The sequence below is a fragment of the Rhinopithecus roxellana genome, chromosome 7 (assembly GCF_007565055.1).
Source record: "Rhinopithecus roxellana isolate Shanxi Qingling chromosome 7, ASM756505v1, whole genome shotgun sequence".
NCBI classification, from domain to species: domain Eukaryota; kingdom Metazoa; phylum Chordata; class Mammalia; order Primates; family Cercopithecidae; genus Rhinopithecus; species Rhinopithecus roxellana.
Window position 1 is genome coordinate 44,398,310 of NC_044555.1, and position 25,932 is coordinate 44,424,241.

General features: G+C 37.7%; 1 long non-coding RNA gene across 1 annotated transcript in view; it reads right to left on the bottom strand.

Moving 5' to 3' along the window:
• Positions 1-20,980, bottom strand: part of LOC115898777 — a 62,790-nt gene extending 41,810 nt beyond the window's left edge. The window contains exons 1-3 of the long non-coding RNA XR_004058445.1: positions 20,889-20,980; positions 20,690-20,797; positions 13,516-13,559 (exon numbers count right to left, since the gene is read on the bottom strand). This is a non-coding gene — a long non-coding RNA (uncharacterized LOC115898777). The remainder of the gene's footprint in view (positions 1-13,515; positions 13,560-20,689; positions 20,798-20,888) is intronic.
• Between the last annotated feature and the right edge of the window lie 4,952 nt (positions 20,981-25,932).

Genomic DNA, 25,932 nt, shown 5'->3' on the forward strand with positions numbered 1-25,932 from the left:
AAAGGAACCAAGTTGGAAAACACTCTTCAGGATATTATCCAGGAGAACGTCCCCAACCTAGCAAGACAGGCCAACATTCAAATTCAGTAAATATAGAGAACACCATAAAGATACTCCTCGAGAAGAGAAACCCCAAGTCAGATTCACCAAGGTAGGAATGAAGGAAAAAATGTTTAAGGGCAGCCAGAGAGAAAGGTCAGGTTACCCACAAAGGGAAGCCCATCAGACTAACAGCAGATCTTTCTGCAGAAACCCTAAAAGCCAGAAGAGAGTGGCGGCCAATATTCAACAATATTAGATAAAAGAATTTTCAACCCAGAATTTCATATCCAGCAAAATTAAGCTTCATAAGCAAAGGAGAAATAAACTCCTTTACAGACAAGCAAATGCTGAGAGATTTTGTCACCACCAGGCCTGCCTTACAAGAGCTCCTGAAGGAAGCACTAAACATGAAAAAAACAAAAAACCAGTACTAGCCACCACAAAAATACACTGAATTGTAAAGACCATTGACACTATGAAGAAACAGCATCAACTAACAGGCAAAATAACCAGCAAGCATCATAACGAAAGGATCAAATTCACAATTAACAATATTAACTTTAAATGCAAATGGCTTGAATGCCCCAATTAAAAGATACAGACTAGAAAATTGGATAAAGAGTCAAGACCCACCGGTGTGCTGTATTCAGGAGACCATCTCACATACAAAGACATACGTAGGCTCAAAATAAAGGGATGGAGGAATATGTACCAAGCAAACAGAAAGAAAACAAAAAAAACCAGGCATTGCAATCCTAGTCTCTGATAAAATAGACTTTAAACTAACAAAGATTAAAAAAAAAAAAGATGGGCATTACATAATGGCAAAGGGATCAATGCAACAAGAAGAGCTAACTATCCTTAATATATCTGCACCCAATATAGGAGCACCCAGATTCATAAAGCAAGTTGAGACCTACAGAGAGACTTAGACTCCCATACAATAATAGTGGGAGACTTCAACACCCCACTGTCAATATTAGACAGATCAATGAGATGGAAAATTAAAAAGGATATTCAGGACTTGAACTCAGCTCTGGACCAAGCAGACCTAATAGACGTCTACAGAACTCTCCACCACAAATCAACAGAATATACATTCTTTTCAGAAAAACATCACACGTACTCTAAACTTGAGCACAAAATACGAAGTAAAACACTCCTCAGCAAATGCAAAAGAACAGAAATCATAACAAACAGTTTCTCATACCAAAGTGCAATCAAATCAGAACTCAGGATTAAGAAACTCATTCAAAACCACACAACTACATGGAAGCTGAACAACCTGCTCCTGAATGACTACTGGGTGAATAATGAAATTAAATCAGAAATAAATAAGCTATTTGAAACCAATGAGAACAAAGACACAATGTACCAGAATATCAGGGACACAGCTAAAGCAGTGTTCAGAGGGAAACTTATAGCACTAAATGCCACGGGAGAAAGCAGGAACAATCTAAAAATCAACACCCTAATATAACAATTAAAAGAACTAGAGAAGTAAGAGCAAACAAATGCAAAAGCTAGCAGAAGACAAGAAATAACTAAGATCAGAGGAGAACTGGAGATAGAGACATGAAAACCCTTCAAAAAATCAATGAATCCAGGAGCTGGTGTGCTGAAGAGATCAACAAAATAGATAGACTGCTAGCCAGAATAATAAAGAAGGAAAGAGAGAAGAAACAAATGACACAACAAAAAGTGATAAAGGGGATATCACCACTGATCCCACAGAAATATAAACTACCGGGGCGGAGCAAGATGGCCGAATAGGAACAGCTCCAGTCTCCAACTCCCAGCGCGAGCGACACAGAAGACCGGTGATTTCTGCATTTTCAACTGAGGTACTAGGGTCATCTCACTAGGGAGTGCCGGACAATCGGTGCTGGTCAGCTGCTGCAGCCTGACCAGCGAGAGCTGAAGCAGGGCGAGGCATTGCCTCACCTGGAAGTGCAAGGGGGAAGGGAATCCGTTTTCCTAGCCAGGGGAACTGAGACACACAACACCTGGAAAATCGGGTAACTTCCACCCCAAAACGGCGCTTTAAGCAAAGAGGCACACCAGGAGAATATATCCCACGCCTGGCCGGGAGGGTCCCACGCCCACGGAGCCTCCCTCACTGCTAGCTAACACAGCAGTCTGCTGCGATCTATCAGCAAGGCAGCAGCGAGGCTGGGGGAGGGGCGCCTGCCATTGCTGAGGCTTAAGTAGGTAAACAAACCCGCTGGGAAGCTCGAATTGGGTGGAGCTCACAGCAGCTCAAGGAAGCCTGCCTGTCTCTGTAGACTCCACCTCTGGGGACAGCGCACAGCTGAAGACCAACAGGGGAAACAGCGGGGGCCGGTGCAGACGCGAACGACTCTGTCTGACAGCTTTGGGGAGAGCTGTGGATCTCCCAACTCGGAGGTTGAGATCTGAGAACGGACAGACTGCCTGCTCAGGTGTGTCCCTGACCCCTGAGTACCCTAGCTGGGAGAAATCCCCCACTAGGGGCAGTCTAACACCCCACACCTCACAGGGTGGAGTACACCCCTGAGAGGAAACTTCCAAAGGAAAAATCAGACAGGTACACTCGCTGTGCAGCAATATTCTATCTTCGGCAACCTCTGCTGCTGATACCCAGGCAAACAGGGTCTGAAGTGGACCTCAAGCAATCTCCAACAGACCAACAGACAGTCCTTCTGACTGTCAGAAGGAAAACTATCAAACAGGAAGGACACCTATACCAAAACCCCATCAGTACGTCACCACCATCAAAGACCAGAGACAGATAAAACCACAAAGATGGGGAAGAAGCAGGGCAGAAAAGCTGGAAATTCAAAAAATAAGAGCGCATCTCCCCCTGCAAAGGAGCGCAGCCCATCGCCAGCAACGGATCAAAGCTGGTCAGAGAATGACTTGGACGAGAGGAGAGAAGAAGGCTTCAGTCCATCAAACTTATCAGAGCTAAAGGAGGAATTACGTACCCAGCGCAAAGAAACTAAAAATCTTGAAAAAAGAGTGGAAGAATTGACAGCTAGACAAATTAATGCAGAGAAGATCATAAACGAAATGACAGAGATGAAAACCATGACACGAGAAATACGTGACAAATGCACAAGCTTCAGTAACCGACTCGATCAACTGGAAGAAAGAGTATCAGTGATTGAGGATCAAATGAATGAAATGAAGCGAGAAGAGAAACCAAAAGAAAAAAGAAGGAAAAGAAATGAGCAAAGCCTGCAAGAAGTATGGGATTACGTAAAAAGACCAAATCTACGTCTGATTGGGGTGCCTGAAAGTGAGGGGTAAAATGGAACCAAGTTGGAAAACACTCTTCAGGATATCATCCAGGAGAACTTCCCCAACCTAGTAGGGCAGGCCAACATTCAAATTCAGGAAATACAGAGAACGCCACAAAGATACTCCTCCAGAAGAGCAACTCCAAGACACATAATTGCCAGATTCACCAAAGTTGAAATGAAGGAAAAAATCTTAAGGGCAGCCAGAGAGAAAGGTAGGGTTACCCACAAAGGGAAGCCCATCAGACTAACAGCAGATCTCTCGGCAGAAACTCTACAAGCCAGAAGAGAGTGGGCACCAATATTCAACGTTCTTAAAGAAAAGAATTTTAAACCCAGAATTTCATATCCAGTCAAACTAAGTTTCATAAGTGAAGGAGAAATAAAATCCTTTACAGATAAGCAAATGCTTAGAGATTTTGTCACCACCAGGCCTGCCTTACAAGAGACCCTGAAGGAAGCCCTAAACATGGAAAGGAACAACCGGTACCAGCCATCGCAAAAACATGCCAAAATGTAAAGACCATCGAGGCTAGGAAGAAACTGCATCAACTAACGAGCAAAATAACCAGTTAATATCATAATGGCAGGATCAAGTTCACACATAACAATATTAACCTTAAATGTTAATGGACTAAATGCTCCAATTAAAAGACACAGACTGGCAAACTGGATAAAGAGTCAAGACCCATCAGTCTGCTCTATTCAGGAGACCCATCTCACATGCAGAGACATACATAGGCTCAAAATAAAGGGATGGAGGAAGATCTATCAAGCAAATGGAGAACAAAAAAAAGCAGGGGTTGCAATCCTTGTCTCTGATAAAACAGACTTTAAACCATCAAAGATCAAAAGAGACAAAGAAGGCCATTACATAATGGTAAAGGGATCAATTCAACAGGAAGAGCTAACTCTCCTAAATATATATGCACCCAATACAGGAGCACCCAGATTCATAAAGCAAGTCCTTAGAGACTTACAAAGAGACTTAGACTCCCATACAATAATAATGGGAGACTTCAACACTCCGCTGTCAACATTAGACAGATCAACGAGACAGAAAGTTAACAAGGATATCCAGGAATTGAACTCATCTCTGCACCAAGCGGACCTAATAGACATCTATAGAACTCTCCACCCCAATTCAACAGAATATACATTCTTCTCAGCACCACATCGCACTTATTCCAAAATTGACCACATAATTGGAAGTAAAGCACTCCTCAGCAAATGTAAAAGAACAGAAATTATAACAAACTGCCTCTCAGACCACAGTGCAATCAAACTAGAACTCAGGACTAAGAAACTCAATCAAAACCGCTCAACTACATGGAAACTGAACAACCTGCTCCTGAATGACTACTGGGTACATAACGAAATGAAGGCAGAAATAAAGGTGTTCTTTGAAACCAATGAGAACAAAGAGACAACATACCAGAATCTCTGGGACACATTTAAAGCAGTGTGTAGAGGGAAATTTATAGCACTAAATGCCCACAAGAGAAAGCAGGAAAGATCTAAAATTGACACTCTAACATCACAATTAAAAGAACTAGAGAACCAAGAGCAAACACATTCAAAAGCTAGTAGAAGGCAAGAAATAACTAAGATCAGAGCCGAACTGAAGGAGATAGAGACACAAAAAACCCTCCAAAAAATCAATGAATCCAGGAGTTGGTTTTTTGAAAAGATCAACAAAATTGACAGACCGCTAGCAAGGGTAATAAAGAAGAAAAGAGAGAGGAATCAAATACATGCAATAAAAAATGATAAAGGGGATATCACCACTGACCCCACAGAAATACAAACTACCATCAGAGAATACTATAAACGCCTCTATGCAAATCAACTAGAAAATCTAGAAGAAATGGATAATTTCCTGGACACTTACACTCTCCCAAAGCTAAACCAGGAAGAAGTTGAATCCCTGAATAGACCAATAGCAGGCTCTGAAATTGAGGCAACAATTAATAGCCTACCCACCAAAAAAAGTCCAGGACCAGATGGATTCACAGCTGAATTCTACCAGGGGTACAAGGAGGAGCTGGTACCATTCCTTCTGAAACTATTCCAATCAATAGAAAAAGAGGGAATCCTCCCTAACTCATTTTATGAGGCCAACATCATCCTGATACCAAAGCCTGGCAGAGACACAACAAAAAAAGAGAATTTTAGACCAATATCCCTGATGAACATTGATGCAAAAATTCTCAATAAAATACTGGCAAACCGGATTCAGCAGCACATCAAAAAGCTTATCCACCATGATCAAGTGGGCTTCATCCCTGGGATGCAAGGCTGGTTCAACATTCGCAAATCAATAAACGTAATCCAGCATATAAACAGAACCAAAGACAAGAACCACATGATTGTCTCAATAGATGCAGAAAAGGCTTTTGACAAAATTCAACAGCCCTTCATGCTAAAAACGCTCAATAAATTCGGTATTGATGGAACGTACCTCAAAATAATAAGAGCTATTTATGACAAACCCACAGCTAATATCATACTGAATGGGCAAAAACTGGAAAAATTCCCTTTGAAAACTGGCACAAGACAGGGATGCCCTCTCTCACCACTCCTATTCAACATAGTGTTGGAAGTTCTGGCTAGGGCAATCAGGCAAGAGAAAGAAATCAAGGGTATCCAGTTAGGAAAAGAAGAAGTCAAATTGTCCCTGTTTGCAGATGACATGATTGTATATTTAGAAAACCCCATCGTCTCAGCCCAAAATCTCCTTAAGCTGATAAGCAACTTCAGCAAAGTCTCAGGATACAAAATTAATGTGCAAAAATCACAAGCATTCTTATACACCAGTAACAGACAAGCAGAGAGCCAAATCAGGAATGAACTTCCATTCACAATTGCTTCAAAGAGAATCAAATACCTAGGAATCCAGCTTACAAGGGATGTAAAGGACCTCTTCAAGGAGAACTACAAACCACTGCTCAGTGAAATCAAAGAGGACACAAACAAATGGAAGAACATACCATGCTCATGGATAGGAAGAATCAATATCGTGAAAATGGCCATACTCCCCAAGGTTATTTATAGATTCAATGCCATCCCCATCAAGCTACCAATGAGTTTCTTCACAGAATTGGAAAAAACTGCTTCAAAGTTCATATGGAACCAAAAAAGAGCCCGCATTGCCAAGACAATCCTAAGTCAAAAGGACAAAGCTGGAGGCGTCACGCTACCTGACTTCAAACTATACTACAAGGCTACAGTAACCAAAACAGCATGGTACTGGTACCAAAACAGAGATATAGACCAATGGAACAGAACAGAGTCCTCAGAAATAATACCGCACATCTACAACCATCTGATCTTTGACAAACCTGAGAGAAACAAGAAATGGGGAAAGGATTCCCTATTTAATAAATGGTGCTGGGAAAATTGGCTAGCCATAAGTAGAAAGCTGAAACTGGATCCTTTCCTTACCCCTTATACGAAGATTAATTCAAGATGGATTAGAGACTTAAATGTTAGACCTAATACCATAAAACCCTAGAAGAAAATCTAGGTCGTACCATTCAGGACATAGGCATGGGCAAGGACTTCATGTCTAAAACAAGCAAAAGCAAGAATTGACAAATGGGATCTAATTAAACTAAAGAGCTTTTGCACAGCAAAAGAAACTACCATCAGAGTCAACAGGCAACCTACAGAATGGGAGAAAATTTTTGCAACCTACTCATCTGACAAAGGGCTAATATCCAGAATCTACAAAGACCTCAAACAAATATACGAGAAAAAAACAAACAACTCCATCAAAAAGTGGGGAAAGGATATGAACAGACATTTCTCAAAAGAAGATATTCATACAGCCAACAGACACATGAAAAAATGCTCATCATCACTCGCCATCAGAGAAATGCAAATCAAAACCACAATGAGATACCATCTCACACCAGTTAGAATGGCAATCATTAAGAAGTCAGGAAACAACAGGTGTTGGAGAGGATGTGGAGAAATAGGAACACTTTTACACTGTTGGTGGGATTGTAAACTAGTTCAACCATTATGAAAAACAGTATGGCAATTCCTCAAGGATCTAGAACTAGATGTACCATATGACCCAGCCATCCCACTACTGGGTATATACCCAAAGGATTATAAATTATTCTACTACAAAGACACATGTACACGTATGTTTATTGCGGCACTATTCACAATAGCAAAGACTTGGAATCAACCCAAATGTCCATCTGTGACAGACTGGATTAAGAAAATGTGGCACATATACACCATGGAATACTATGCAGCCATAAAAAAGGATGAGTTTGCGTCCTTTGTAGGGACATGGATGCAGCTGGAAACCATCATTCTTAGCAAACTATCACAAGAACAGGAAACCAAACACCGCATGTTCTCACTCATAGGTGGGAACTGAACAATGAGATCACTTGGACTCGGGAAGGGGAACATCACGCACTGGGGCCTATCATGGGGAGGGGGGAGGGGGGAGGAGGGAGGGATTGCATTGGGGAGTTATACATGATATAAATGATGAATTGATGGGTGCTGACGAGTTGATGGGTGCAGCACAGCAACATGGCATAAGTATACATATGTAACAAACCTGCACGTTATGCACATGTACCCTAGAACTTAAAGTATAATAAAAAAAAATAAAAAATAAAAAATAAAAAAAATAAAAAAAGAAATATAAACTACCATCAGAGAATACAATAAACACCTCTACACAAATAAACTAGAAAATCTAGAAGAAATGGATAAATTCCTGGACATACACACCTTCTCAAGACTAAAGTAGGAAGAAGTTGAATCCGTGAATAGACCAATAACAAGTTCTGAAATTCAGGTAGTAAATAACAGCCTACCAACCAAAAAAAGCCCAGAACCAGACAGATTAACAGCCGAATTCTACCAGAGGTACAAAGAGAAGCTGATACCATTCCTTCTGAAATTATTCCAAACAACAGAAAAAGAGAGACTCCTCCCTAACTCATTTTACAAGGCCAGCATCATCCTGATTCCAAAACCTGGCAAAGACACAACAAAAAAAGAAAATTTCAGGCCAATATCCCTGATGAATGTCGATTCAAAAATCCTCAATAAAGTATTGACAAGCCAAATCCAGCAGCATATCAAAAAGCTTATCCACCATGATCAAGTCAGCTTCATCCCCGGGACGCAAGGATTGTTCAACATATGCAACTCAATAAACGTAATCCATCACATAAACAGAACCAATGACAAAAACCACATGATTATCTCAATAGATGGAGAAAAGGCCTTTGATAAAATTCAACACACCTTCATGCTAAAAACTCTCAATAAACTAGGTATTGATGGAACATATCTCAAAATAATAAGAGCTATTTATGACAAACCCACAGTCAATGTCATACTGAATGGGCAAAAGCTAGAAGCATTCTCTTTGAAAATCAGCACAAGACAAGGATGCTTTTTCTTACCACAGTATTGGAAATTTTGGCCAGGGCAATCAGACAAGAGAAAGAAATAATGAGTATTCAAATAGAAAGAGAGGAAGTCAAATTGTCTCTGTTTGCAGATGACATGATTGTATATTTAGAAAACCCCATCATCTCAGCCCCAAATCTCCTTAAGCTGATAAGAAACGTCAGCAAAGTCTCAGGATACAAAATCAATGTGCAAAAGTCACAAGCATTCCTCTACACCAATAATACACAAGCAGAGAGCCAAATTATGAGTGAACTCCCATTCACAATTGCTACCAAGAGAATAAAATACTTAGGAATCCAACTTACAAGGGATATGAAGGACCTCTTCAAGGTGAACTACAAACCACTGCTCAAGGAAATAAGACAGGAAACAAATAGAAAGACATTCCATGGTCATGGGTATGAAGAATCAATATCGTGAAAATGGCCATACTGCCCAAAGTAATTTATAGATTCAACGCTATCCCCATCAAGCTACCACTGACTTTCTTCACAGAATTGGATAAAGCTACTTTAAATTTCATGTGGAACCAAAAAAGAGCCTACATAGCCAAGACAATCCTAAGCAAAAAGAACAAAGCTGGAGGCATCATGCTAACTGACTTAAAACTATACTACAAGGCTACAGTAACCAAAACAGCATGGTACTGGTACCAAAATAGATATATAGACCAATGGAACAGAACAGAGACCTCAGAAATAACATCACACGTCTACAACCATCTGATCTTTGACAAACATGACAAAAACAAGCAATGGGGAAAGTATTTCCTATTTAATAAATGGTGTTGGGAAAACTGGCTAGCCCTATGCAGAAAACTGAGACTGGACCCCTTCCTTACACTTTATACAAAAATTAACTCAAGATGGATTTAAGGCTTAAATGTTAGACCTAAAACCATAAAAACCCTGGAAGAAAACCTAGGCAATACCATTCAGGACACAGGCATGGGCAAAGACTTCATGACTAAAACACCAAAAGCAATGGCAAAAAAAGCCAAAACAGACAAATGGGATCTAATTAAAGTAAACAGCTTCTGCTCAGCAAAAGAAACTATCATCAGAGTGAACAGGCAACCTACAGTATGGGAGAAAATTTTGCAATCTATCCATCACAACAAAGGGCTAATATCCAGAATCTACAATAAACTTAAATTAAAACACACACGCATACAAAACATCAAAAAGGTGAAGGAAACATCAAAAAGTAGGTGAAGGATATGAACAGACACTTCTCAAAAGAAGACATTTATGTGACCAACAAACATATGAAAAAAAAGCTCATCATCACTGGTCATTAGAGAAATGCAAATCAAAACCACAATAAGATACCATCTCACACCAGTTAGAATGGCGATCACTAAAAAGTTAGGAAACAACAGATGCTGGAGAGGATGTGGAGAAATAGGAATGCTTTTACACTGTTGGTGGGAGTGTAAATTACTTCAACCATTGTGGAGGACAGTGTGGCTATGCCTCAAGGATCTAGAACCAGAAATACCATTTGACCCAGCGATCCCATTACTGGACATATACCCAAAGGTTTATAAATCATTCTACTATAAAGACACATGTACACATATGTTTACGGCAGTACTGTTCACAATAGCAAAGACTTGGAATCAACACAAATGTCCACCAGTGATATACTAGATAAAGAAAATGTGGCATATATATACCATGGAATACTTTGCAGCCATAAAAAAAGGATGAGTTCATGTCCTTTGGAGGGACATAGATGAAGCTGGAAACCTTCATTCTCAGCAAACTAACACAAAAACAGAAAATCAAACACCACATGTTTTCACTCACAAGTAGGAGTTGAACAATGAGAACACATGGACACTGAGAGGTGAACATCACATACCAGGGCCTGTCGGGGGGTGGGAGGCTAGGGGAGGGATAGCATTAGGAGAAATACTTAATGTAGATAATGGGTTGATGGGTATAGCAAACCACCATGGCACGTATACCTATATAACAAACCTGCATATTCTGCACATGTATCCTAGAACTTAAAGTATAATAAATAAATTTAAATAAATAATAATTAGCATATGAATGTAATATACGCATTTTTCTTCTTTACCTAATATGTATTGTAAATCTGAATATTCCATCTTCCATTTTACCTTAGTTTACATAAAAATAAAACATGTTCAATTTTATAAATATTAACTGAGCCTAAATATCTTCTGAATATCTACCTTAAGATAATGAATACTAATTTTAAAGTACTTTTGTTGAGTTCTAAAAGTGATCCACGTGGAAGGTACTTATGATATAAAAGATAATAATACTGGGAAATGATCTGGTCTTCAGAACAAAAGGCCAAACTAATGGTTATCCAATATATTAGATGTACTGTAGATTACTCTGCTTCCTACTGTGAAGGAAAATTAATATGGTAAAAAAGATAAAACAGGCTAGATAACTCTAGCCTCAGGATCTATACCTAATATTTGAATTAACTTCAATTTCAGTTTTTAGCTCCTGGGCTACCCTTAGCAAGAATCATTATTTGCATCCAATCATACAACTGAGTTTCAGAAAAGTTAAGTATACTTGTCTGAGATCATTCTAGTGATAGACATAGGATTTTAATCTAGGTTTGACTGTCTCCAAAGCCTATGATTTTAATCTCCACTGCACCACTCCTCTAGTATATAAACTATCCTTTCTGCTTGTCTCTAAATCATTGGAGTGTATGCCAACTTCAGTATGAAAATACCACAGGGAATATAATATCATGACATTAACACTCATTATGAGTTTTTTTTTTTTTTTTTTGGAGACAGAGTCTCATTCTGTCACCCAGGCTGGAGTGTAGTGGCATGCTTTCGGCTCACTGCAACCACTGCCTCCTGGGTTCAAGTGATTCTCCTGTCTCAGCCTCTGGAGTAGTTGGGATTATGTCCGTGTACCAACACGCCTGACTAATTTTTGTATTTTTAGTAGAGATAGGGTTTTGCCATGTTGGCCAGGCTGGTCTCAAACTCCTGACCTTAGGTGATCCAGCCACCTCGGCCTCCCAAAGTGCTGGGATTATAGGTGTGAGCCACTGTGCCCAGCCCATTATGAGATTCTACAGACAGATTTTTATTGAAAAAGTAAAGATATGAAATTTAGTTGGGGGAATCACTAACTCAATCAGCAATTAGATAGTTAAACATCTTTAAAGATGGGCATTGGTATTTCTACATCAGTGGTTATACCTGTTTCTACTGCCAGTCATCACACATTGACGTAATTAGTCTCTTGATTTTTTAGTCACTACGCCAAGGAACATCTGGAAATGTCTGGAGAGACGCTTGGCTGTCACAACTGTAGGGAGGGGTGCCATTGGTATCTAGTGGGTAGAGGCCAAAGATGCAGCTAAACATTCTGCAATGCACATGACAGCCCCCAGGATCATCCATCCCAAAATGTCAATAGTATCGAGGTTGTGAAATCCTGCTCTAAACCTTATCAAAAAGTTGCCTACTGATTTCATTTACCACTGAGGGTCAGTAAGGCCATAATGTGGCAGCATTCATTTTATAAGACTTCTCTTGCTGCATTTTCAAGCCAAATCATCTAATTTAGTCTTTAGCAGAAACTAAACAAGTCCTTAGTCTCTTATAAAGACTATGTTTAGAAGACGGAGTCTTCTGACACACAATGCCTTTGTTACAATATTTAACAAAAACCACCTTTCTTATTCCCCTCCATATATGGGCTACTTTAGGATACTAACAAAACAAAATAGCACACAACTTAACCCACAGCCCTGTTCTCGAACATTACTAACCTGATTTTTAATTTATTAGTCTAGATTTAAATTCTTTAGTAATATATTAGTGATAGAAAGAGTTGATAAACTTAACTGTTTATTCTAATCAGGTATTAGCTTAGATAAGACAGTAGTATTTATCAACTCTGTTTTCCAGATGTCTTCAAATCGTCTCTTCCCAGGAGAAAAGAACAAACTAAGACTAAGCCTCATTTCAAACTAGTTCTCTACCTTTGAAAATAAATTATAAAACATTAGCATCAATTTTTATTTTTTACTACTACATTATCTTGAAGCAAACATTACACCAGAGAATAATGATACAACATGACTTCTATAGCAAAGATATCATAGATAAGTCATTCTCCCATGACATGAAGGGCCTGAAATAAACAGCTTGTATTATACACCCTATTTCCAATAACAATATCACAAAAGGGTATGAACTATTTACTTAAAAGAAATAACCAAATCATTATGTGTAATATTGCTGTCTTTTGAGTCCCTTGCACATTTTGCACATATTGCTCAGTTTGCAGTTCTCAAACTAGACTTATGACTCAATGGCCTAATCATAGCAGAATTATTTTGGAAGGTCCTTTTTTTTAAAAAAAAAAAAAAAAAACTATATATTTCATATATGCAGCGAACAGTAGGTATTGAGCAAATGTTCAAACACTCCTGCTTCCTTTGATCACCTTTGCCTATTTCTTTACACACACTAAATGAGTCTATTTCCAGAAATTTTTAAGAAAATACTAAGATGATTGAAACACAGTAAAATTTTTATGAGCATGGCAAGGAATTGGATGACTGTTTAAAATCCCTTGAAATACTAAATTCTAGGGTCACAAACCTAACTCTGGCAATTCGTGGTAAAGAGAAATATTTTCATCTATATCACAGAATTTTAGAACCTCTAGATATTAAATCAAGATTTTCCACAATTACCTGGATAACTTCTTACCTAGCTTCATCTGGCATTTCCTGAAGCAGCATATCCATTTGGTTCTAGGATAAGAAAATGAGGATTGCTATTAAGCATTTGCTTTTTGCATGGTTTTTGGTTTTCTCTTTAAAGAGGGAAACCAGTCTCTAATTTTTTAAAAGAAAGCATTAAAAATATATATTTTGTACCACCAGAGGGAGCTGCATAATTTCAAAATGTATTTTTTTTTCTGAATAATAATAAATTCTAAAACTTAAAACTATGAAGTTATGGAAAAATATTAGCAGTGAGGTTCACATATAATTTAAATCTGAGTAATGCAGATCTCTTCAAGTGAACCAATTTACAAAAGCTCCATTCTAACCCACTTCACTTTTACTGTGTGTCATAGATTTAAATTTTAGATTACAATAATCAGAATTGTGCTTTCGGTCAGTTGAGGTAAACCTGATACCAAGGATAACTTTTTCAAATGTCAGAGATGAATAAATTATAAGTATTGAGATATTTACTAAGGTACAGGCATTCTCAGGCAATAGAGTCTGATTAATAATTTTAAAAACTCTTCTAGTTTTTAACTAAGTTATTGAAAATATTTTTAATATACAGATGGGAATTCTAAGATATGATCCCAGCTCTACCATTAACAATGAGTATGATTTTAAGCAAATCGCTAACTTTGCTGTTGGGCCTTAGTTCTTGTTCTCTTTCATTCACTTTAAAAATATTTCCTAAATACCGAAAAAGTTCATGAAATAGCAGATTCCTATGCGCATTAACATTTTGGTTTTAATTCATATCTAAAATAGCATTATTCGTGTTACGAGAATTTACTTAAATTGTATTATACAATGATTTTATTCCATAACTTCCTTTCCTCATTCAACCTGGTAAGATTATATTGAGATCTAGATGTAGTTCATTCACTTTAAACTATTGTATGATGTTGTAACACAGAAATAGACTAAATTTTATTTATCCATTGTATTTTTGGAATTTTGATCTTTCTTAATTTCTCCCTATTACAGAAAACGGTGCAATAAACATTTTCTTGTGTGTGTGTGTGTGTGTGTGTGTGTGTGTGTGTGTGTGCGTGCGCGCAGAGAGAGAGAGAAAGAGACTGATCTATATATATACCTTTGTCTACACATGTAGGGGCTGCTTTGTGTATAAATTTGGAAGTGAAAATACTAGGTTACATACACTTCATATACTGTGATTTATTCAACAATATTCAAAAATTTTGAACATCTACTTTATGCCAGATATTTTACATGCTAGGAAGGCATCAATGATGCCCTCCTTAAGCTTAAATTTTAGTGTGTACATGAGAAGGTAGGGCAAACACATTTTTTAAGCAGTATATGGTATATTAGAAAGCGATATATACCATAGAGAAAAATAAAACAGGGAAGGCAGAGAATAGGAGGCATGGTAGGTACACTGTTGATGCAATTTTAAGTAGGATGGTCAGGAAAAACCTCAGTATAAAAATGACTTAAAGACATAAAGGAGGTAAGATAGTAAGCAACGAGGATGTCCAGAGAAAGAACATTCAAGGGAGAAGAAACTACAAGTGGAATAGCTGTCAGGCAGAAATATACTTGGTGTGTTTGACAAATAACAACAAATCCAGGTGCCTGAGTAGACTGATGAGCAACAACATGCCAGGACAGATCAGGGTAAGGCAGGCCATGTAGAACTTTATGGACCTTTGGAAACAATCTGGCTTTTACTGAGGAAAACATTGAACCACTTGAAAGTTTTGAAAGGAATGACATGATCTGACTTGTACTAACAGGATTGCTCTTGTTGCTATGTTGAGAACACACTGTAGATATTACCAAATTGCTTTTCCAAAGGGGATGTGCCAATTTGAATTCTAATTACTATTCATTAGCAGGGTGTGAGAATTTGGGCAACTAAGTGTGTTTAGCCAGATCTCTCTCAATTTCTGCTGTAAATTTTGGTTAAGTTTTTATAACTAATGTTATATATATATATATATATATATATGTATATGCATATATATATGTATGTATATGTATATGTGTATATATATGTATGTATATGTATATGTGTATATATATGAATGTCTCCAGCACCTGGCACAATACCTGAAACAGGAGAAGGTGCTCAGTGAATGTCAGGTGAATGAGCTGAGAGGCACTTCAGATATCATTAAATCCAACTCCCACATTTTACAGTTATGAAAACTGAGGCCTGGGGTAGTCAGTATCTTAGTCAAGGTTCCAAAGTTAATTAGAAGCAGAGTGATGACTAGAAATCAAAGTAACCAAGATAGTGAAACAGAACCTTATAGCAATCACACCCCCTGCAGGAACATCAAATTGAACAACTATCCATGCCAAACAAAAACAACAAACAAACAACAACAACAAAAACACCTTCACAAGAGCTAAAGAAACCAGGTGAATGGTCACAGTACCTGGTTTTAGAATAATCACAAGAAAAGATGCAATGAAGGGGGTGGACAGTCTTGCATTGCCTACATTACCCTTCCTGCAACTGTAGGCAGCACAGCATGGAGACAGAATCTGTCTGCTTGGGGGAGGGAGAGGGAAGTGTGTATGGGACTTTGCCTTGGAATCAGTACCAGCCTGCCACAGTAAAACACAGCACCAAGCAGAACCCTAAGACCCCTCATTCTAGGCTTGTGCCCAAGGATGGAGGTCCTACATCTGCCACAGGCCAGATGGGAATCTGTGGTCCCAACATGATGAACCCAAGTTACAGCCTGCTTCACCAACAGCTGACAAAAGTAGCCTTAGGCTCGGAATAAATTTCAGTGGCAGGAAGGCTATCACAACTGCAGTCCTTGTCTGAGCCCTGGTGATGAACTGGTCTGAGGCTTTTGGTTTGACACACTGTTACATCAGCTGCAGAGGACACAGACTATCCACTTCACCCCTCCCCCAACCTCAGGCAGTATAGCATGGATAAAGACTCTTTCCTCTTGGAGAGAAAAGAAGTGAGTGAGGGACTTTGCCCATGGAACGCTCCCTGAATTTTCCCAAGTCCATTAGGGCTGGAGGCCTCAAAGCCCTCAAGAGAGTGGCAGCAAACCTAAGCTTAGGGTACCCTCTAGTGCTGAAATTGCTGCAGTGCACACAAGCTTGGTGAATTCAAAAGTCAGTCACGTTTATTTGAACTCCTGGAAAGCCTTCTGAAGAAGGATGAGGAAATACAAGGCCAGACTGCAAAGACTGGAATAAATACATAATTTTTTAGTGCCCAGACATCAATGCACATTCACAAGAATCAAGAACATTAAGGGCAATATGACCTCACCAAACAGACTAAAATAACAGTGAACAACCCTGGAGAGATGGAGATGTGTGCATTCTCAGACAGAAAATTCAAAACAGGTGTTTTCAGTGAGCTTAACAAACTTCACAAAAGCAAAGAGACGCAATTCAGAAATATATCAGATAAATTTTACAAAGGGATTGAAAAAATCAAACAGTAATCCTGGAGCTGAAAAATATAGTGAATGAGATTTAAGAAATGCATTTGTGTCTTATTAGGAGAAGTAATCAAGCAAAACAAAGGACCAGTGAGCTTAACAACAGTCTATTTGAAAATAAACAAAGGAAAAAAGAAAAAGCAATGAAAATGTTCATGAAATCTATTGGATAGCATCAAAAGGGCAAATGTATGAGTCACTGGCCCTCAAGAGGGGGTAAAGAAAGAGAAAGGGATAGAAAGCTTATTCAAAGAAAAAACAACAGAAAACATTCTAAACCTAGAGAAATACATAAATATCCAAATACAGGTAAGTCAAAGATTACCAAGCAGATTTAATCCAAGTAAAGACCACCTCAGACAAAAATAATCAAATTCTCAAAGGTCAAGGACAAAGAGAGGATCCTGTAAGCAGTGAGACAAAAGAATCAAATAATATACGAAGGCACTGCAATAGGTTGGGTGGCAGACTTAGCAAAAACCTTATAGGCCATGATAAAATGGGATGAAATACTTGAAATACTGAAGAAAAAATGCCTGCCAATTGAGACTACTGTATCCAGCAAACCTATCCTTGAAACATCAAGGAGAGAGAGATTTTCCCAGAAGCAGAAAAAAAAAGACAATCTTCAAATTCATATAGAAACACAAAAGACCCTGGATAGTTAAAGCAATCATGAGCAAAATGTACCAAGCTAGGGGAATTATACACTTAACTTTAAAATACATCACAAAGCTATAGTAACCCAAACAGCATGTTATTGGCCTAAAAACAAACACACAGACAAATAGAACAGAATAGATAAACCAGAAATAAATCCACATGTTTACAGCCAATGTGTATTTGACAAAGGCACCAAGAACATACACTGGGGAAAGAACAGTTTCTTCAATAAATGGTGCTGGGAAAACTAGACAACCATATGTAGAAGAATAAAACAGACTCCTATCTCTTACCATATAGAAAAATCAACTCTAAATGGATTAAAGACCTAAATGTAAAACCTTAAATTATGAAAGTAATAAAATAGAACATAGGGAAAATGCTTCATAAAATTGGATCAGGCAAGGATTTTTTGAATAAGATATCAAAAGCACAGGTCTATTCGTGTGATGGTTGCACTGAAAGCTCAGACACTGCTGCTATGCTGCATATCCAGGTAACGTAACTGCATCTGAATCCCCAAATATCGTTTCTTAAAAAGTACCTTTGGGAGGCTGAGGTGGGAGAATCGCTTGAGGCCAGGAGTTCAAGACCAGACTGGGCAACATAGTGAGACCCCCATCTATACCAAAAAAAAAAAAAAAAAATGAAACTGGCTGGGTGCAGGCGCACATTCGTGTAGTCCGAGCTACTTGGGAGGCCAAAGCATGAGGACTGCTTGAGCCCAGGAGTTCAAAGTCACAGTGACCTATAATCACGCCATGCACTCCAGCCTGGGTGACCAAGCAAGATCCCGTCTCAAAAACAAACCAAAAAGCACAGGCAGCAAAAGTAAAAGTAGATAAATTATATCAAATTAAAAAGCTTCTGCACAGGAAAAAAACAAATACATACAGTGAAGAGAGTACCTACAGAAAGGGAGAAAGTAGTTGCAAAAGACCTGAATAGACATTTTTCAAAGACATACAAATGGCCAACAGGTATGTGAAAATGCTCAACATCAGTAATCATCAGGGAAATGTGAGTCAAAACCACAGTGAAATATCACCTCACTCCAATGAGAATGTCTCTTATCAAAAAGACAAAAAATAACAATTGCTTGTGAGGATATGGAGAAAGGAGAATTCTTATGCACTGTTCATAAGGATGTTAATTTAGTACAGATATTATGGAAAGGAATATGTAGTTTCCTCAAAAACTTAAAAAACAGAACTTCCATATGATCCAGCAATCCCCTTCCTGGGTATATATTCAAATAAAATGAAATTAGTATGTCAAAGAGATACCTGCAATCCCATGTTTCACAATAGTCAAAATAGTCAAAATATGGGATCAACTTGGTTCATCTAAAGATGAAGAAAATGTGGTATATCCACATAATAGAACACACTACTCAGCCATAACACAAAATAAAATCCTGTCATTTGCTCAAAATGGATAAACCTGCAGGCTATAAGGTTAAGTGAAAGAAACATGGCACAGAAAGACAAACATTGCACAATCTTACTCATCTGTGGAATTCAAAAAAGTTGATTTCGTGGAAGTAGAGAGTAGAATAGTGGTTACCAGGGGCTGGGGATGGAAAAGAGTTGGTAAAAGGAGGGACAAGCAGAAATTTGTCAATGGGTACAGAGTTAGTTTGGCAGAAAGGATAAGTTCTGGTGTTACACAGTAGGGTGGCTATAACTGATAACACCATAGTGTATATTTTAAGATAGCTAGACGAGAAGATTTTGAATGTTACACCGCAAAGTGATAAACATGTAAAATTATGGATATGACAATGGTAATTTAATCACTATACAATGTATGCATGCACTGACACTGTACTCCATACTTATGTACAATTATCTGTCAATTACAGATTTTTTTAAAAATTAATAAATCCAAGTGTCCTGACTTCAAGTCACTTTTCAAATACAGTTGGGTTTTCTTAACTTGACTGATCATAAAATCACCTCAGGATTCCTAAGATAACCGAATAAAAATCAGACACTCTAGGACAGTGTTTCTCAAACTCTGTGCATACGAATCACGTCAGAATCTAGTTAAAATGAAGATTCTAATTCAATATATCTGGGGGTGGGGTTCTGAAATTCTATATTCCTAATGAGCTTCCAGGGTGTAAAAGTGCTCCTGAATTTTGTCCTACACACTTTGGGGAACAAAGCTCTAGGGGAGGGTATAAAAGAATGGTTAAATAGAGCCTCACTTTAAGATATACACATATATTCTTTCTTCTTAACTCTAAACCCTGAGTATAAGCCTGTTCTTTCATTGTTTACCTTTTTGTGAAAAGAGCTGTTTGTGGTAAAATGTTGATGGACAGTTGTCGATTTCTTCTTAATCGACTTTGTAAATCATATTTTTTCCATATTAGCCTCCAAAATAGTAATAACAAGTTCTCTTTTCATTTGGCTAACTACATGATAGGTGCTGGGATCGAAGAGAAGAGTGATAATGAAATAAATTTTCTATCTGAATATTTAAATTTTACAAAACTTTGTTTCTGACATGTGTCACACACAAACTAGTTTCAAATTTTAATTTTCTTCGTAGGAGGTCTCTGTCCAGGTTCCAGGTTTAGAAAATATCCCAGTTTTCTGAAAATTAATTTATCTTGTATTTTCTATTTGGTTCACCTCTGACTCATGCATACATAAAACACCTAAAGAGTAGGCAGGCAACATAAGAAAATTTACAATGAGATGAACTAGCTGAGGGATGGGATAATATCTAATACCAACTGGCCTCAGTGAGCCTCTAGTGCTATGGCCTTCATCAGTAAGTACCACTGGCAGTCAGATAGAACCAGGATCTAGACTCTAGACATGCAACTCAGTACAATTCCCAGAACTTCAAACCAAGCTAGGGAAAACGCCTCCTCAGCAATCTAGGGGATGAGCAGTAACTTCCTACCATCATTGTAAAGATACACCATGTTTATTTAACATTCTAGAGATCATTTAGGCTCACAACACCATTATAATTTGAAGTGGGATAATTTTAAAAAGTTATTCTAAGTAGAGAAGCTATACTTACTTGTGGTGGTGTTAGGGTTGTAGAGCTACTCATTTTATCTTCCATTTGTTGTGTTTGAATATCCAATATTTTAAACTGGCGTTCGAATTTGTTCATCAAGGCAGAAGTCTGTAAAAATAAATATGGTTATTAGAAAAACTTACACTGAAAAGATGCTATCTCAACATAATTCTTTTTTTTTTTTTTTTTTTTTTTTTACCTTTTCAAGGTTCTACTCCTCAATGAAGCACCCACAGACTTAACTATGCCTCACATGGACTTGTTACCTATTTGGGGGATACAAACAAACAGTATCCTATGACATATACAGTCTCAAAATTTTTGTAGTCTCCTAAATATATTACTTACAAATCAACTTATGAAACTTGTCTACCTTTTCTTTAACAGTAAATATACAATGTTATGCATTTATAGTCCAGGCATTGGCTATCTCATTTCTTTGACTTTCACTTCATTAAAAGACAACTAATTCAACCATTGTTGAAGACAGTGTGGTGATTCCTCAAAGACCTAGAGACAGAAATAGCATTCGACCCAGCAATCTCATTACGGGGTATATACCCAAAGTAATACATATCATTCTACTACAAAGACACATACACACATATGTTTATTGCAGTACTATTCACAATAGTAAAGACATGGAATCAACCTAAATGCTCATCAATGACAGACTGGATAAAGAAAATGTGGTATATATATACCATAGAATACTATGCAGCCATTAAAAAGAATGAGAATAAGACCATGTCCTTGACAGGGACTTAGATGGAGCTGGAAGCCATTATACTTAGCAAACTAATGCAGAAACAGAAAACCAAATACTGCATGTTCTCATTTATAAGTGGGAGCAAAATGATGAGAACACAAGGACACATAGAGGGGAACAATGTGCACTGGGACCTACTGGAGGGTGAACGGTGGGAGGAGGGAGAGGATCAGGAAAAATAACTAATGGATACTATGCTTAATACCTGGGTGATGAAATAATCTGTAAAACAAACCTCCATGGCACACATTTACCTATGTAACAAACCTATACATCCTGTACATGTATCCCTAAACTTAAAAGTTTTTTAAAAGACAATTAAATCTTAGTTCAAAATCCACTGCCAAAATCACTTTCCTCACCAAGTACTTTGAATATGTTGCACCTTTACCAGCACCCTGCAGCATCCTGCAACAAATTTAGAGTTCTGATAACTCAATACTCTTACTAAACTTAAATCAAGAGCACTTATTATTTATAGATCTCAAGTCTTACCCTGCCCATTGTTACTGTATTTTGAACTCTGGCTGCCACAGCATCAACTCTAGCACTCACTCTTAAGAAATCAATTGCTTGCTTTTTCTGGTGGATTGTATTTTCAGCATGTATTCCTAGAGTTTCCTTATTGCCTTTCTGAATGGCCTGTTTTAAACAGAGCAAAAGTAAATAAAGGCAAAAACAAAGATCAAAAGTAAATATTGGCAAAGACAGACAGCAAAAGTACACATATTTTAAAAAGAGGAAAATAATCCCAAATTAACCTATAATCTGTAAGAGCTTATAATTAGCTTTTCAGGAAATAATTATGCCCTTAATTATTAGGAGAATGTATAGTCCTATAATTTTTAATCTTATGATTAGAAAACATATGTTCATTGATAGTTCAAGAAATTAGAACACAGGCTGGGCATGGTGGCTCACGCTTGTAATCCCAGCACTTTGGGAGGCCAAGGCAGGCGGATCATGAGGTCAGGAGTTCGAGACCAGCCTGACCAACATGGTAAAACCCCGTCTCCAATAAAAATGCAAAAATTATCCGGGTGTGGTGACATGTGTCTGTAATCCCAGCTACTCAGGAGGCTGAGACAGGAGAATCACTTGAACCCGGGAGGCGGAGGTTGCAGTGAACCAAGATCACGCCACTGCACTCCAGCCTGGGCGACACAGACTCTGTTGAAGGAAAGGGACAGGGAAGGGAGGGGCAAACATAAAACTGTAAAAAAAATTGCCCATAATAACATCTCTGAGCCATTACCACTGTTAATATTTTAGCATAGGGCATTCCAAGTAAATAAATATATTTATTATCATATAAATATATTACAAAAGTACGTACATAGAGCATACTGTTTTGGAACTTGTTTTTTCATGTTATATATATATATTTTTTTTTTAATGTTTTAAAGTCAAAAATATATAACTACATCACTATTTCTAAAGGCTGAACTGTAAGGATGTACCATTAACCAGGATTTTCATGTGCTGCAAGTACTACTGATGGTACAGTAAATGATACTACATGTTATATAGATGTAAGTTTCTTTTCTATGCATTTATTTAAATGTGTATATGAAAATAATGTTAACTAACATAAATCCATGTTTTCTTTCTGGTGTAAAAACTTAGGACAGGGCTGAAGTTAAGTCAATTTAAAAGAAAAGTAAATGAATAGCTCACATGGTCCTCCAATATGGCAAAACCAGGAAGGTAATTAGATTGTTTGTAACTCAAGGGATAAATGCTTGAGAGGATGGATACCCCATTCTCCTTGCTGTGCTTATTTCACATTGCATGTCTGTATCAAAACATCTCATGTGCCTCATAAATACATACACCTACTACGTACCCACAAAAATAAAAACAAAAATTTAAAAGTGACTGAAATTTGACAATGAAGATTGGATCCCTGATTTTTTTTTCAATTCTTCAATAATATAAACAGCAATGTGATAACCACACTAGTACATGCAACCCTACACCCTTTCCAAGAATCTTCATAAGTTCCCAGATTCACAATTACTGGATGCAGAGGTATGCACAATTTTAATTGTCCCACATCGAACTCTGGTAGGGACTTACATCTCTTAGAGCAGTATAAGAGAGTTTCTGCTTCTCTTGCATAGTTATCAATATGCGGTATTATGAGATATATCTGAGAGGTGAAAAGTGGTAGATACTTGTATTTCTTTGCTTAAAAGTGAGGTCAAACTTTTTATGCTTAACCATTTGTACTTCTTCTTTCTTGAGTCATTTGTGTCTTTGTCCATCTTTCTTGGGCGGGCTTTTTCTTATTGATTTGCAAGAACATTTCATACGAAAATTACTTCTTGTTATATATGGCCTTTTCTAGGATTGTTGGATGAACTTGTATTTTGTGTATGTTGGATAGGATATAAAAATGTCTAATTCTTTTATGGTCAGATATTTCCTTTATGGTTGTTTACTATGTTCAGAACATCCGTCTGTATCTCAAGGTAATTTTGGCATTTTAATCTTTTATTTACTAAATTTAGCATTTATTTTGGTGAAAAGTATAATGTAGTGATCTATAGTTTTCTAATGCCATTTACTGAAGTACTCCCTCGTTTCCTCCTTAAATATATTTAAAATATTTTTGTCTGGTGCCTAATTTTATTTTAGCTAGTTTTAAAATTAACATTATAAAAGAAATGCACGCACATGGGTACAGTATTCAAGTAGAAAGGAGCATATAGTTAATAATCAGGTTTTCCTCCTACCCCACTTGCCCTGTCTCATATCCTAGAGGTAACTGTCTTAATATACATACATTCATTTATTCAAATATTTATTGAGTATCTAGCAAATGCCAGACAGTATTTTAGGCACGTGGAATTCAGTAGTGAACCCAAAACACAAAAAAACCCTGTTGTTATGGAGCCTATATTTTGGTTAAAGAAACTGACAATAAACCAGATAATTAAAATATATAGTATGCTAAGTAGTGGCAGGTATCAGGAAGTAAAAATAGAGCAGGGAATGAAGATAGGAAGAGTTAGGACTGGGGTTGTTGAAATTTTACAGAAAACAGCCCAGAAAGGCTTACTGTGAAGGTGACATCTAAGTAAATACCTGAAAGAAAAATGGTTTTCTCTCTGCTGAAGGAAGATAAGAAGCTAGACATATGGATATTCAGTACAGCAGCAAGAAAAAGAGCAAAAAAGGGGAACTTATGCAAGCATGTGTCACTTACACAGTAGTAAAATGTGTCTGAAGTAGAGTGAATGAAGGGGAGAAGAGGAGATAGAGTCAGATAGGTAATGGTCAGATCATATATGGGTTTATAAGCCATTTTAAGACTCTGGCTTTACTTGGAGTAGGATGAGACCAATAAACAATTCTGAACAGACAAGTGACATGATCTACCTTCTGTTTTTAAAATGCTGTCTCTGGCTGCTGTGTTAAGATAATACTTAGGAGACAAAAGTCAGGAACATGGAGACAAATTAGAAGTTCACTGTACTAACTGAGGAAAGATATGATTGCTTGGGACAAGGTAGATGCATTAGAGATTAGATAAGAAATGATTAGATTTTGAATACATTTTAAAGGTAGAAATGATAAGATTTGCTGATAGATCAGATGTAGAGTATCAAAAATCAGAGGGCTTAAACATGACTGTACTCTAAAAATGGTTTTGATTTTGTCTAACAGAATTACCTTTAACTGATAAAAAAAAAAAAAAAAAAAAAAAACATATTGGAAAGGACGCCACATAAGGGCTTCAGTTTTAAGTTTGGTTTGCTCCTTGGACATCCTGGAGTTCAAGGGAAAAGGCTAGGCTAGAGATGTACATTGGGAAGTCATATTGCAACAAAAGCTAGTGGTAGATCAATTGACCATTAAACCAAAGTAACAGCTTCAATATTAGTGAATGGTGGTGGTATAACCCTAAATGGATTGAGCACAGCAGAGAATGAAAGGAGAGGAATTAGAAAGAATTAATAAATATAGACGACTCTTTCATACAGTTTTGTTAGAAATACAAAGAGAAGGAAGGATAGCAAGAGGTTAAAATGGAGTCAGGAGATAGTTTTTTTGTTTGTTCGTTTGCTTTTGTTTTTGTTTCGAGATGGAGTTTCGCTCTTGTTGCCCAGGCTGGAGTACAATGGCGCAATCTTGGCTCACTGCAACCTCTGCCTCCTGGGTTCAAGCGATTCTCCTGCCTCACCCTCCTGAGTAGCTGGGATTACAGGCATGTGCCACCACACCTGGTTAATTTTGTATTTTCAGTAGAGACGAGGTATCTCCATGTTGGTCAGGCTGGTGGCGAACTCCCAACCTCAGGTGACCTGCCCACCTCAGCCTCCCAAAGTGCTGAGATTACAGGCATGAGCCACCATGCCTGGCTGTCAGGAGACAGCTTTTAAAGATTTAAGGATGTTTGTATGCTGATAGGATTGATTCAGGAGAAGAGTAAAACTGGTGACGCAGGAGAGAGAACTTCTAGGGCAGT